Source organism: Callithrix jacchus, chromosome 8 (assembly GCF_049354715.1).
Source record: "Callithrix jacchus isolate 240 chromosome 8, calJac240_pri, whole genome shotgun sequence".
In the NCBI taxonomy this organism is placed as follows: Eukaryota; Metazoa; Chordata; class Mammalia; order Primates; family Cebidae; genus Callithrix; species Callithrix jacchus.
The window spans coordinates 67,281,701-67,294,550 of record NC_133509.1 but is presented as its reverse complement, the minus strand read 5'-3'; the positions used below and the strand labels follow the sequence as shown (position 1 = coordinate 67,294,550).

Here is a 12,850-nt window from a genome sequence, read left to right as displayed (position 1 = left end):
AGTTATGTTTCTCTTTAATCTGGCTATTCTGGCTTTCAGCTCCTGTGTTGTTTTATTATGATTCTTAGCTTCTTTGCATTGGGTTACAACATGCTCCTATCGTTCAGTGACATTCATTATTAAGAAACTCTTGAAGCTTAATTCTGTCAATTCAGCCATCTCAGCCTAAGCCCAGTTTTGTGCCCTTGCTGGAGAGGTGCTGCAGTCATTTGGAGAAAAGGCACTCTAGCTTTTTACTATTTTTGCATTGATTCTTTCTCATCTTTGTGGGCTAATCTCCCTTTGATCTTTGAGGATACTGAACTTTGAACAGGGTGTTTTGGGGTTTTTTTGCTGATATTGTTTTCTGTTTGTTTTTCTTTTAACAGTCAGGCCACTCTAGCATAGGGCTGCTGTGGTTTGCTGGGGGTCCACTCCAGACTCTAGTTGGCTCATTTTTTTCCTGTACTTGCAGCTATCACTAGTGAAGGCTGTGAAACAGCAAAGATGACAGCCATCTCCTTCCTCTGGCAGCTCCGTTCCAGTTGGGTATGGACTTGTTGCCAGCCTGCACACACCTGTAGAAGGTGGCTGGAGACCCCTGTTGGGAGGTCTCACCCAGTCAGGAAGAATGGGATCAGGGATCCACTTAAAAAAGCAGTCTGGCTGCTCTTTGGTAGAACAGGTGTGCTGCTCTGGGAGAGACCCTTTCTTATCCAGACAGGTTGTATTCTTCAAAGCTGGCAGGCTGGAAGGGCTGAGTAGACTGAACTGCAGAGATGGTAGCTGCCCCTCCCCACAAGAGCTCTGTCCTAGGGAGAGAGCAGAGCTCTGTTGGTAGAACCCTTACTGGAATGGGAGTGGCTAAAGCCTCCACAGGGAGAGTTCACCTAGTGAGGAGGAATGGATCGAGGCTCCAGCTGGAATGGCTGAGTCTACTGAACTACATAGACACTGGCTGCAGTGTTTTGTATTCTCCAAAGGCCATAGGCTGGAATGGCTGAGTCTACTGAACTACATAGACACTGGCTGCCCCTCCCCCTAGAACTTGGTCCTGTCTCAGGCAGATTCCAGCCTGTTGCTGTTGGCTAGCTGGAATTCCATGCCACTAGGTCTTAACTTGTGAGGTGCTGTGGAAGTGGGGTCCATGGAATGACGCTGCCTAGCTCCCTGGATTCAGCACTCTTCCTCGGGATATGGATGGATGGATGGATTTCCTGCCTTGCCAGAGATGCCAAAGCCAGAATACATAAAACTCCTAGGTCTCTATATGTGCCTGAGTGGCTGCTCTACTGAGACTCCACACAGCTCTGTGTCTTGGATCCAAAGCCCTGGTGATGTGGGCTCATAAGGGGATCTCCTGATCCGCAGGTGGCAAAGATCCATGGGAGAAGCATGGTTTCCTGGGTGGGGTTGCACAATCATTCACTGCTTCCCTTGGCTGGGAGTGGGGGTTCCTTTGGCTCTGTGCCAAAGGAACAGGTAGGCTGTTGCCCCCACCCTTCCTTTTCTTCAGTCTGTGTAGGTGGTCTGCTTAGTTATTCCCAATGTGAGAACCTGGATATATCAGTTGAAGGTGCTGAATTCCCTTGTCCCTTTTCATTCCTCTTTGTGAGTTTCACAGGCCACAGATCACAGCTGCTTCTAATTGGCCATCTGGAACCCCCTTTGTAGGACTTTTACGGTTTACTATTATCTCTGTCTTACAGATAAAGAAACTGAGGCATAAAAAAGTTAAGTAATTTGCCATGATCACACAGCTACTAAGTAGGAGAATTAGCCCTAGCTCTTAATCACTATATTCTATTATAATACTCAAAAAAATTCCTGGCTTTCTTGAAAATCTACTGTGTCTACTGTGTCACATTAAGGATGCATGTCTTATATTCTTATATTTAATATCAAGTCCTTCATGTGTAATTTAAAAATTATTTCTTCCTTCGTCCTTTTTTTTTTTTTTTTTTGAGATGGGATCTCACTCTGTTGCCCAGGCTAGAATGAAGTGGTGCATTCATAGCTCACTGTATCCTTGAACTCCTAGGCTCAAGCAATCCTCCTATTTCAGCCTCCCAATGATTTGGAACTACAGGTTTGTTTTTGGCTATAATAAGTGGAAACAGGAGGCAGGGGCATATAGATCTCTATGTAATATACTTTCACATATTTGGAAAAAATAGTAAGGGATTTATGAAAGAAAAATTCATCAGAGATTACTTTAAAAGAGCTTTCTGGTATTGGAAGCTTAGCTAGAAATACTCTAAAGAAGAGAGCTGTTTTTCACGTGTATAAAGATTTTTTTTTAACATCGATCTCTCTTGTAAGTAATTAAGTACAAGTAATTACATAATTACTTGATTATGTAGCAGCACTAAAATTTTACAGGAGGTTTTTCACTTAAACTCTAGCCTTATAAAAATAATTGCCACAAGTCAAAATTATTTTCTAAATGTAGTAATTCTTTTTGCTTTTCCTTTTTTTGGGGGGGGTGAAATCTAGATCTATTTTTGTTCAGCAACCAAAGCCAGATAAATAGGTATTTCATAATGTGCCCCTGTGTTCAGACACTGACATAAAAACTTAAAATGAATCCCCAAGTTACAACAGTGAGGTACAACTAGATGAAAAATGAAATTATAAACCAAGGTCACAATCTAGAGAATTTCTTTGGTCATACATTTCTGAAATCATTAGTCAGATTAGAATAAGAATGCTACTTATCTTAATATATGCATCACCAAATAATAAGATTGAGAGGCAGAAAAAGTGTGGGGTTCCCCCCTTACTTTCACTGTTTCTTTCTTTTCTTTTGTAAAGTGAGCTGTCTCATCATTGCAAATTTTCTCGAGTTCTTAGAACTCTAATTAAAATGTGGTAATTGGTTATGTTACCTCAATTACCATGATGCATGGACATTGATGCGAAGTGACACCAATTGAATCCTTTGGGTGTTTTACCCTGGGGCCATCCCATTTATCGTGGCCTTATTATTTTCAATTATGCGACTAGATGTGTTATGTACTTTTGGGGCCAATAAATGTGTTAAGATTTCTCTGGACACAACATTCTATTTTCAATGCTGGAAATAAAAAAATACACTTGTGCAAAGAATAAAAACTTAAATCCCTAAAGTCACAAAGTATTCCAAAGCACATTCATTGAAATAAAAAGATTTCAAAGGAACTCATATTGTTTCTGTTTAAAACATTTGTTTGAAAAGCAAGAATAATTTACTTGCTACTAATAACTACTCGTCTGAACTATGAAAACAGTGATAGGACCACTGAGAGGCCTTATATGATAGTTAGATAGGTAAGGAAACAGATAGGAAAGGCAAATTTTTCTTGCTCTTAAGATAAAGGTTTGGGTCCCTAACAGGGCTAAGTAGAGCTGTACTGAGTACTTTACAGATATTACCAGAGATCTGTCCTCAGCATGAACGTGAAAGTAAGAGTGCACCGAAACGGTTACAGAACAAAGTGTTTCCCAATGGGGACACTGCTGGCATTTGTGGAAAAATCTGTCTGCATACAGGGTTGTTTCATGCATTGTTACTGTCTCCCCAGATGCACCCATTCAATGCCAGTGGTGTCCTCAGTTGTTAGGAATGACCCCAGAACATTTTCCTAAAAAATCTAGATGTGAATTAGACATTACTTGGGGACATCATCAATAAATGTAATGCGACACTTTGTCAAACCATTTTCATTTCCTGAGAATGATACCTGAGTCTTCACCAACTTTAAAAAAAAATCACGCTCTCATATTTCTGACAATTAAAGAGAAATTTGTGTCCTTTTACTTATTAGTTTATCTCTTGGTTTGACTGCCTCCAAATAAGTACAGCATTTGTTTATATGGTGCAGATGATGTAAGAATCTGAACTGGGAAAGTTAGGAGAGAAAAAAGTTGTACTGTACAAAGATCTTTCAAAGACTGGCAGAGCAAGAATATTTATGGCAAAATCCCAGACTATTTCCAACCAATACTCAAAAAGCCTTATATTTACAACACTTTGCAAGTACTCTCCCAACTAAGCTTCATACACTTACTAACTATCAGATCATTTTTCCCTTCATTTTTGTCTTTGGATTCAAGAAAACTGCCAACAGGAAACTCAAGAGAGTTTTACATAGAACTCATTCTATTACTTTTGGTAATATTTTAAAAGTAAGAAACATTGAATGATCATATATGATGACCTTATACAAAACATTTCATTCATAAAAATACATATTAAAAATCTAAACTGTAACTTATTATTCAATTATTCAAACTTTCCCAATTCAAAATTTAATTTTTTAAATTTCAATTATTCAAAAGAAATGTTTTCCCTCTCAAGATTTACTTTTTTAAATTCAGTTATTTCTTATTGTTTGGTTTTAAATTTTTCCAGAGAATACCAATAGTTAATTCTATTCATGTATTTCTTCTGATGAATCCAACTCTCTTTATATAAGAGCCAATTTTCATTGGAAGGACGTGCAATAGAAAAAGAGCCAATGAACAAAAACAGAGGGAAGCACTGGATTTATTTCCAAATGGCATTCTCTAACTCAATCCAGTCTAACTTGAGTCCTCAGATCTTTAACATGTCATGCAAAAGACCTTAGAACTAACTAATGAATAGAAAATAGTATATTAACAAAAATTACTGTGCCATCAATTATTTATATGATTCTTCTTGTATTCAATTCAAAAAGCAATTCCAGGCGGTCTCCAATAAAAAGAATAACAATATAAATCATTAATACAAGATATGCTAACCAACCAAAGTAGTCTTAGGGGAAGAAAGGCAAGAAATTGTCATCAATAAACCCTTTAAGAGCTAAAAGAACGTTAAGTCTTGAAGTCAGATATGCCTGCGTCCACACCTTTCTCCACCTACTGGCTGCATAACCTGGTGTAATTTATTTAATCTATCAAAAATTTAGTTTCTTCATCAGTTGTTATGAAGATTAAATAACACAGTGTATTAAAAGTAGTAACACAGCAACTGAGAAACAGTACATGTTCAATGCTGTTAGCAAGTAACACAACAGCCCCACTCTATTGGTGACTGATACTTAAGATATGCCACATGGGTTTTTAGAGGGATCTTCACGAGTAAATTAGACAGATAAAACTAATATGGAAAAAAATTAAAAACTGAGAAAGATGTCTCCTCTTGTGTTACCAATTTTGCATATTCCTCTAAGGAAATTGTGTATACTAGACTGAACCTGTTCCGTAGAGAGGTTTGTTAAGATGGCATTTGAGAAGAGAAATTTGATTTGCTGTATATACAAATCACTGCTGGAAAACTGTCCTTCTCACTACAAATTCCATAAATGTCATGAGTTTCTGTGAAGCATGTGTGAATTTAATAGAAGTCCCATGTACTTAGATGAAATGCTTAAGTAAGTGTCAGTGAACTATAAGTGGTCAACCAATTCACACAGCAGCCCAAATCCTCTTCTCTATTTTCTCCAGCACTTTAAAAGGGAAAGTGCTTTTTTATTCCTTTTTCTTAAAGTTATCATCAGAAATTATTGCTTTTCAAAGCCCATTTAGATATAATTTTTGACAATTAAAATTTCTTTATGTCACATGTGATAAGAAAATTAGAATCACCTAATTTCCAAATCTAAGTCACTTAATTTGTATTTATAAAAGTCTTGTTCATTTACTTGATTTAAAGGTGGCTACATATGTACCATTCTTATCATTAAAGAAAGCTTTCTATTACAGAGGCAGTTTAGGATATTGATTCAGGCACTGACTCTGAAGTCAGAATTCCCAGTTTCAAATCTCAGATCTGTTACAAACCAGGTGGTAACTTTGGACAAGTTGCTGAAATTTTCTTTGCTTCAATTTTTTTCTTCTGCAAAATAGAGGATAATGGCATGTATATTATATGGTTCTTAACATTCTTAAAGGACTTAACATGTAAACCACTTAAAACAGTGCCTGATATATATCAATTGCTATGTATTAACTGTTATTAGTATTGTTTTCTTCTTTAGAAAAGGAATAACCTTTTTCATTTACTTAATCCAACAGAAGGATACTCACTGCTAGGCTTCAGGGTAATCTATCGATTCCTTTGTAATTAAAATTCTATTATGTGTTTTTTAAAACAGTTTTATTGAGATATAATTTGAATAAAGTAAATTATACATATTACAATGTAAAATTTTATGTTTTATATAAGAATACACATCCAAAATGATCACTACAAACAAGATCATGAATATATCTATTACTTCCAAAAGATTTCTCATTTCCCTTTGTAATTGTTCCAGTGATTACCAAGATTTTACCCTATGATTAATTTGTTTTCTAAAATTTTCTACATTTTACATTTAGGTCAATGATATATTTTGCTTCATTTTTATATGGTATATTATATAGATCAATCTATGTCTGTGCATATGAATATTCAATTGTTCCAGGATCCTTTTTTGAAAGACTATCCTTTCTTCATTGAATTGCCTTTGTACTTCTGTTAAAAATCTACTGACCATTTAAGTGTTGCTCTATTTGTAAAATATTTATTCTGTTCCATGGATGTATTTGTTGAACTTGGTGGCAATGCCGTACCTTCTTGACTACTGTGGCTTTATTGTAATTCTTGATATCAGGAGGTACAAAACCTCCAATTTAATGTATCTTTCTCAAAAATTGCTTTGGCTATTCTATGTCCTTTGCATTTCCAAATGAATTTTAGAATCAGTTTACAAATTTTTACCAAAAAAAAATTACTGAGATTTTCAATGGGATTACATTAATTTTATAGATAAATTTGGGGACATTTGATATCTTAACATTGTGCCCTCTGATCCATAAACACAGTATTGTCCATTATTAATTTAGTTATTATTTGTTAATAATTTCAGTAATATTTTGTAGCTGTTTGAATACAATATTTCCATATCTTTTGTTAGATACATCCCTAAGCATTTCATGCACTACTATTAATATTATAAATTCAAAGTTTTATAAATTTAAAGTTCTGATTATTTATCAGTAGTGTCTGGAATCTAATTAACATTTATATATTGATCTTGTATCCTAAGTTCCCTTATTCATTCTAGTATCTTCTGGGAGATTCTATAGCAGTTTCTACATAGATGGTCATGGAATCTCTGAGTAAAAATAATTTTGCTTCTTAATTGCCAAATAGTATGCCTTTAATTCTTTTTTCTTGCTTTATTGATCTGGCTAAAACTTCCAATACAATTTCAAATAGAAACAGTGAAAGTGTACATTTTGCCTTATTCCTGATCTTAGAAGAGAAGCATTCTGTTTTTTACCATTAAGTATAATGTTAACTGTTGATTAGCTGTGGATCCCCTTTGTTAAGTTAAGGAAGTTCTTATTTTTTTTTCCTTAGGTCTTTTTTTCCCCTTTCTCTCTTTCTTTCTTTCCGTTTTTTTGAGAGTCATGAGCTGTCACCTGGGCTAGAATGCAGCGATGCCATCTCAGCTCACTGCAATCTCCCCTTCTCAGGTTGAAGCAATTCTCCCGCCTCAGCCTTCCGAGTAGCTGGGATTACAGGTGAACACCACCAAGTCCAGCTAATTTCTTTTGTATTATTAGTGGAGATGGAGTTTCACCATGCTTGCCAGGCTGGTCTTGAACTCCTGGCCTCAAGTGATCCACCCACCTGGGCCTCACAAAGTGTTGGGATTACATGTGTGAGCCACCGTGCCCAGCCATTTTTTCCTTAGGTTTCTGAGAGTTTTTATAAGGAAGGATATTGGATTTTGGCAAATGCTTTTCCAGCATTGAGATAATCAAATGGTTTTCCTCTCTTTGTGTGCAAATACAGTGAATCACATTGACATTTTTCCAATTTTAAACGACTCTGTATTTCTAGGATAAACTTCACATGATCATGATGTAGTTTCTATTTTATATATTTTTATTTGATTTGATAAAATTTTGTTAAGAATATTTTTATTGACATTCATAAGGGATATTAACCAGCTGTTTTCTTGTATTGCCTTTTTGACATCTGGGTAATGCTTGCTCAAAGAATGGGAATGAAAAATATTCTTTCCTTTTCTACTTCTGAAAAACTTTGCATAAAGTTAGTATTATTTATTCTGTAAATGTTTGGTAGAATTTACCTATAAAACCCACCAGTCCTGAAATTTTCTTTCTGGGGAGGATTTAAACTAATGACTCAATCTATTTAGTAGATAAAATATTATTCATAAAATTATCCTCATATTTTTCTTTTAATATTAGTAGAAGCTGTAGTGATGTCTATATTTTATTTCTGATATGGATCATTTATTTCTTCTGTTTTCCCTAATCAGTCTGGCTAGAGGTTTATCAATTTCATTAATCTTCTCAAAAATAACCCCAGGTTTTCATTTCATTGATTTTTTTCTTTATTATTTTTTCGGTCTTCTATTTCCCTGATTTCTGCTCTAATTTTATTATTTTCTTTCTCCTGTTTACTTTGGGTTTAATTTGTTCTTCTTTTTCTAGTTTCATAAGGTAAAAAACTAAGATCACTATTTCGGTGGCATCCCACAGATTTTAATATTTAATTACTATTACTATTCAGTTAAAAATACTTTCTAATTTCCCTTTACATTTCTTCGTTGGTCCATGAGTTGTATATAGGTGTGTTATTCAACTTCCATGTATTTGAGGATTTTTCCAAATATATTGCTATTATTTATGTCTAAACAATTCTATTATAGTCAAATAACATACTTTGTGTAATATGAATTCTTTTAATTAAAAAAAAAATAGATATGGAGTCTCACTACATTACCCAGGCTAGTCTCAGGTTAAAGACATCCTTCTGCTTCAGCCTCCCAAAGTGCTGGGCTCACATGCATAAGCCACTGCACCTGGCTGAATTCTTTTAAATTTAAGACTTGTTCTGTGACTCAAAAGAGAGTTTTAGTAGATGTTATGTGTGAACTTGAATGCACATTCTGCTGCTGTAGGATGGCATGACTGATTTTTAAATGCATATATTGTGTACAACATGCTGTTTTGATATATGTAGTGAAGTGATTTCTATAGTTAAGCAAATTTACATATCCATTATCTCACATTGTACTTTAGATCTCTAGATCTTTTAATCCTACCATAACCGTAACTTTGTACCTTTTGACCTACATCTTCCCATTTCCCTTGTACCTGATTTCTGGTACCTTCAGAGTCTCTGTTTCTTCTTTTTTTTTCTTTTTAGATTCCATATATAAGTGAGATCACATAATACTTTTCTTTCTGTGTCTGGTTTGTTTCACCTAGTATAATATACTTCAGGTCCATGTTGTCACAAATAGCAGGATCTCTTTTTTGTTAAATTTTAGGCCAAATATTACATTGTATGTACATATGTTTATATGCATGTATGTGTATACATATCTATATACACATATATATGTGTATATAAATATATCTATATATATACACACTTATACACATATATATATACGTGTATACACTTATATATATATATAAGTGTGTATATATATATGTGTGTGTATATAGATCTATATATATCTATAGATGAGGGTGTAGAAAAAAGGGATATATGGGGAGATGGGGGAAGATGGCGCTCTAGAAGCAACTCAGGATTGCAGCTCTCAGTGAAGACGCAGAGGGTGAGTTCACGCGCATTTCCAGACGGATCTTTGTTGCCCACAGAACGGGAAAATTCCCAGGTGTAGGAGAGACACGGGACACCAGCACAGCTGTTTCGGCTGGCACGGCCACTTCGGCCGATGCCGCAGCACAGCGACACTCCGCACGAAACGCACTGGTCTGGGGGCCCTGTTAAACTGGCAATTTGAGATTTGGGAGGGCAGATTAGCATATTCATCTGATTAAATGGGACTTGGACAGGGAGGCAGGCCAGGAGATTCCCGGGAAGCGAACTGTGAGCCGGCGCAGTTGGTCACTGCATGGGAAATCACACAGATCCCAGTGCCCTTTCAGCAGGCGACTGAAACACCTGGGAGAGAGTCAACCATTCAACTTAAAAAAAACAAAAGGGCTCTGAGGCAAGGAGCAAGGTGATCAGACTCGACAGGTCCCACCCCCAGAGAAACAAACAAAATGGTGATTTGAAACGCTTGGGTTTGAGAGTTTCACTGCGGGCACAGCTGAACCCAGGATGGTGCAGCTTGGTGGGGGAGGGGCATCTGCCATTAACGAGACATCTGAGGTACTCTCCCATTGCTGACGCAGCCTGCCGTTGCCAAGGCAACCCGCCATATCAGAGAGACTCCGCCAACAGGGCGGAACCCAAAACAGCAGAGTGGAGCCCATGGCAACAAAGCGGAGCCCACGGCAACAGGGCCGACCCCACGACATCAGGGCGTGACTAAACTGTCTCCTAGCTGGGCAGGACAGTGCAATGCATACTCATAAATAAAGCCCTAACTCCCCGAGACAGAGCATCCGAGGGAAAAAAGGGGTTTTATGAGTTCTGCTGCAGCAGACTTAAACGTACTTGCCTAGCAGCCCTGAATGAAAAATGGAGATCACAGCTAAGCACTTGAGCTCCTATAAAGTACAGACCGTCTCCTCAAGCAGCTCCCTGACCCCCGTATATTCAAAGAGTCACCTCAAAAAGGACTGATCAGACTGACATTTGGCGGGCATCGTTCTGGGACAAAGATAGCAGAAGAAGAAAATGGTAGCATCCCTCACTGTTCCGCAGCTGCTACAGGAGTTCCCCAGGCAAGTAGGGCCTGGAGTGGACCTCAGCAGTCTTACAGCTGAGGGGCTAGTCTGTTAGAAGGAGAACTAAGAAACAGAAATACTTCATCATCAACAACTTGGGCCTCCACTCAGAGACCCAATCGAAAAATCAGTAACTACTCAGATGACAGGTGGATAAACCCACAAAGATGGGAAGAAACCAGTGTAAAAAGCAGGAAAACACCCGAAACCAGAACACCTTGCCTCCTAAAAAGGTCCAAAACTCTTCACCAGCAAGGGAAGAAAGTTGGATGGAGAATGAGTGTGATGAAATGATGGAATCAGACTTCAGAAGGTGGGTAATGAGAAACTTCCGTGAGCCAAAAGAACATGTTCTAAATCACTGCAAAGAAACTAAGAACCTTGAAAAAAGATTTGAGGAAATGATAACAAGAATGGACAACGTAGAGAGAAATATGAGTGAATTGATGGAGCTGAAAAACACAACATGAGAACTTCATGAAGTATACACAAGTTTCAAAGCCAAATTGACCAAGCAGAAGAAAGGATATCAGATATCGAAGATAAACTCAGTGAAAAAAACGAGAAGCCAAGATTAGAGAAAAAAGTGCAAAAAGGAATGAACAAAGTCTCCAAGAAATGTGGGACTATGTGAAAAGACCTAATCTACGTTTGATAGGTGTACCTGAATGTGACGAAGAGAATGAATACAAGCTGGAAAATACTCTTCAGGATATTATCGAGGAAAATTTCCCCCACCTAGCAAGGCAGGCCAATATCCAAGTCCAGGAAATACAGAGAACACCACAAAGATACTCCGCAAGAAGAGCAACCCCAAGGCACATAATCGTCAGATTCACCAGGGTTGAAATGAAGGAGAAAATGCTAAGGGCAGCCAGAGAGAAAGGTTGGGTAACCCACAAAGGGAAGCCCATCAGACTCACAGCAGATCTCTTGGCAGAAACTCTACAAGCCAGAAGAGAGTGGGGGCAAATATTCAACATACTTAAAGAAAAGAACTTCCAACCCAGAATTTCATATGTAGCCAAATTGAGCTTCAGAAGTGAAGGAAAAATAAAATCCTTTGCAAACAAGCAAGTACTCAGAGATTTTTGTCAGCATCAGGCCTGCTTTACAAGAGCTCCTGAAAGAGGCACTACACATAGAAAAAAACAACCAGTACCAGCCACTTCAAAAACATACCAAATGCTAAAGAGCATCAACAAAATGAAGAATCTGTATCAACTAACGAGCAAAAACAGCCAGCTAGCAACAAAATGGCAGCATCAAATTCACACATAACAATATTAACCCTAAATGTAAATGGGCTAAATGCACGAATCAAAAGATACAGACTGGCAAATTGGATAAAAATCCAAAACCCATTGGTGTGCTGTATCCAGGAAACCCATCTCACATGCAAGGATATACAAAGGCTCAAAATAAAGGGATGGAGGAAGATTTACCAAGCAAATGGAGAGCAAAAAAAAGCAGGAGTTGCAATTCTCATCTCTGATAAAATAGACTTTAAAGCAACAAAGATCAAAAGAGACAAAGGAGGACATTACATAATGGTAAAAGGATCGGTACAACAAGAAGAGCTAACGATCCTAAATATATATGGACCCAATACAGGAGCACCCAGATATATAAGGCAAGTTCTTAACAACTTACAAAGAGACTTAGACTCCCACACAATAATAGTGGGAGACTTTAACACTCTACTGTCAATATTAGACAGATCAACCAGACGGAAAATCAACAAGGATATCCAGGGCTTGAACTCAGACCTGGAACAAGCAAACCTGATAGACATTTACAGAACTCTCCACCCCAAATCCACAGAATATACATTCTTCTCAGCACCACATCACACCTAGTCTACAATTGACCACATAATTGGAAGTAAATCACTCCTCAGCAAATGCAAAACAACTGAAATCATAACAAACAGTTTCTCAGACCATAGTGCAATCAAGTTAGAACTCAGAATTCAGAAACTAACTCAGAACCGCACAGCTTCCTGGAAACTGAACAACTGGCTCTTGAATGTTGATTAGATAAACAATGAAATGAAGGCAGAAATAAAGAAGTTCTTCGAAACCAATGAGAACAAAGACACAACATGCCAGAATCTCTTGAACACATTTAGAGCAGTCTCTAGAGGAAAATATATAGCAATAAGTGCCCATAT

At 37.2% G+C, this 12,850-nt stretch overlaps 1 protein-coding gene across 5 annotated transcripts in view; it reads right to left on the bottom strand.

Annotated features, from left to right (window-relative positions):
* AKAP6 (A-kinase anchoring protein 6) overlaps positions 1-12,850 on the bottom strand; it is a 549,073-nt gene that overhangs the window by 42,979 nt on the left and 493,244 nt on the right. The window lies entirely within an intron of this gene.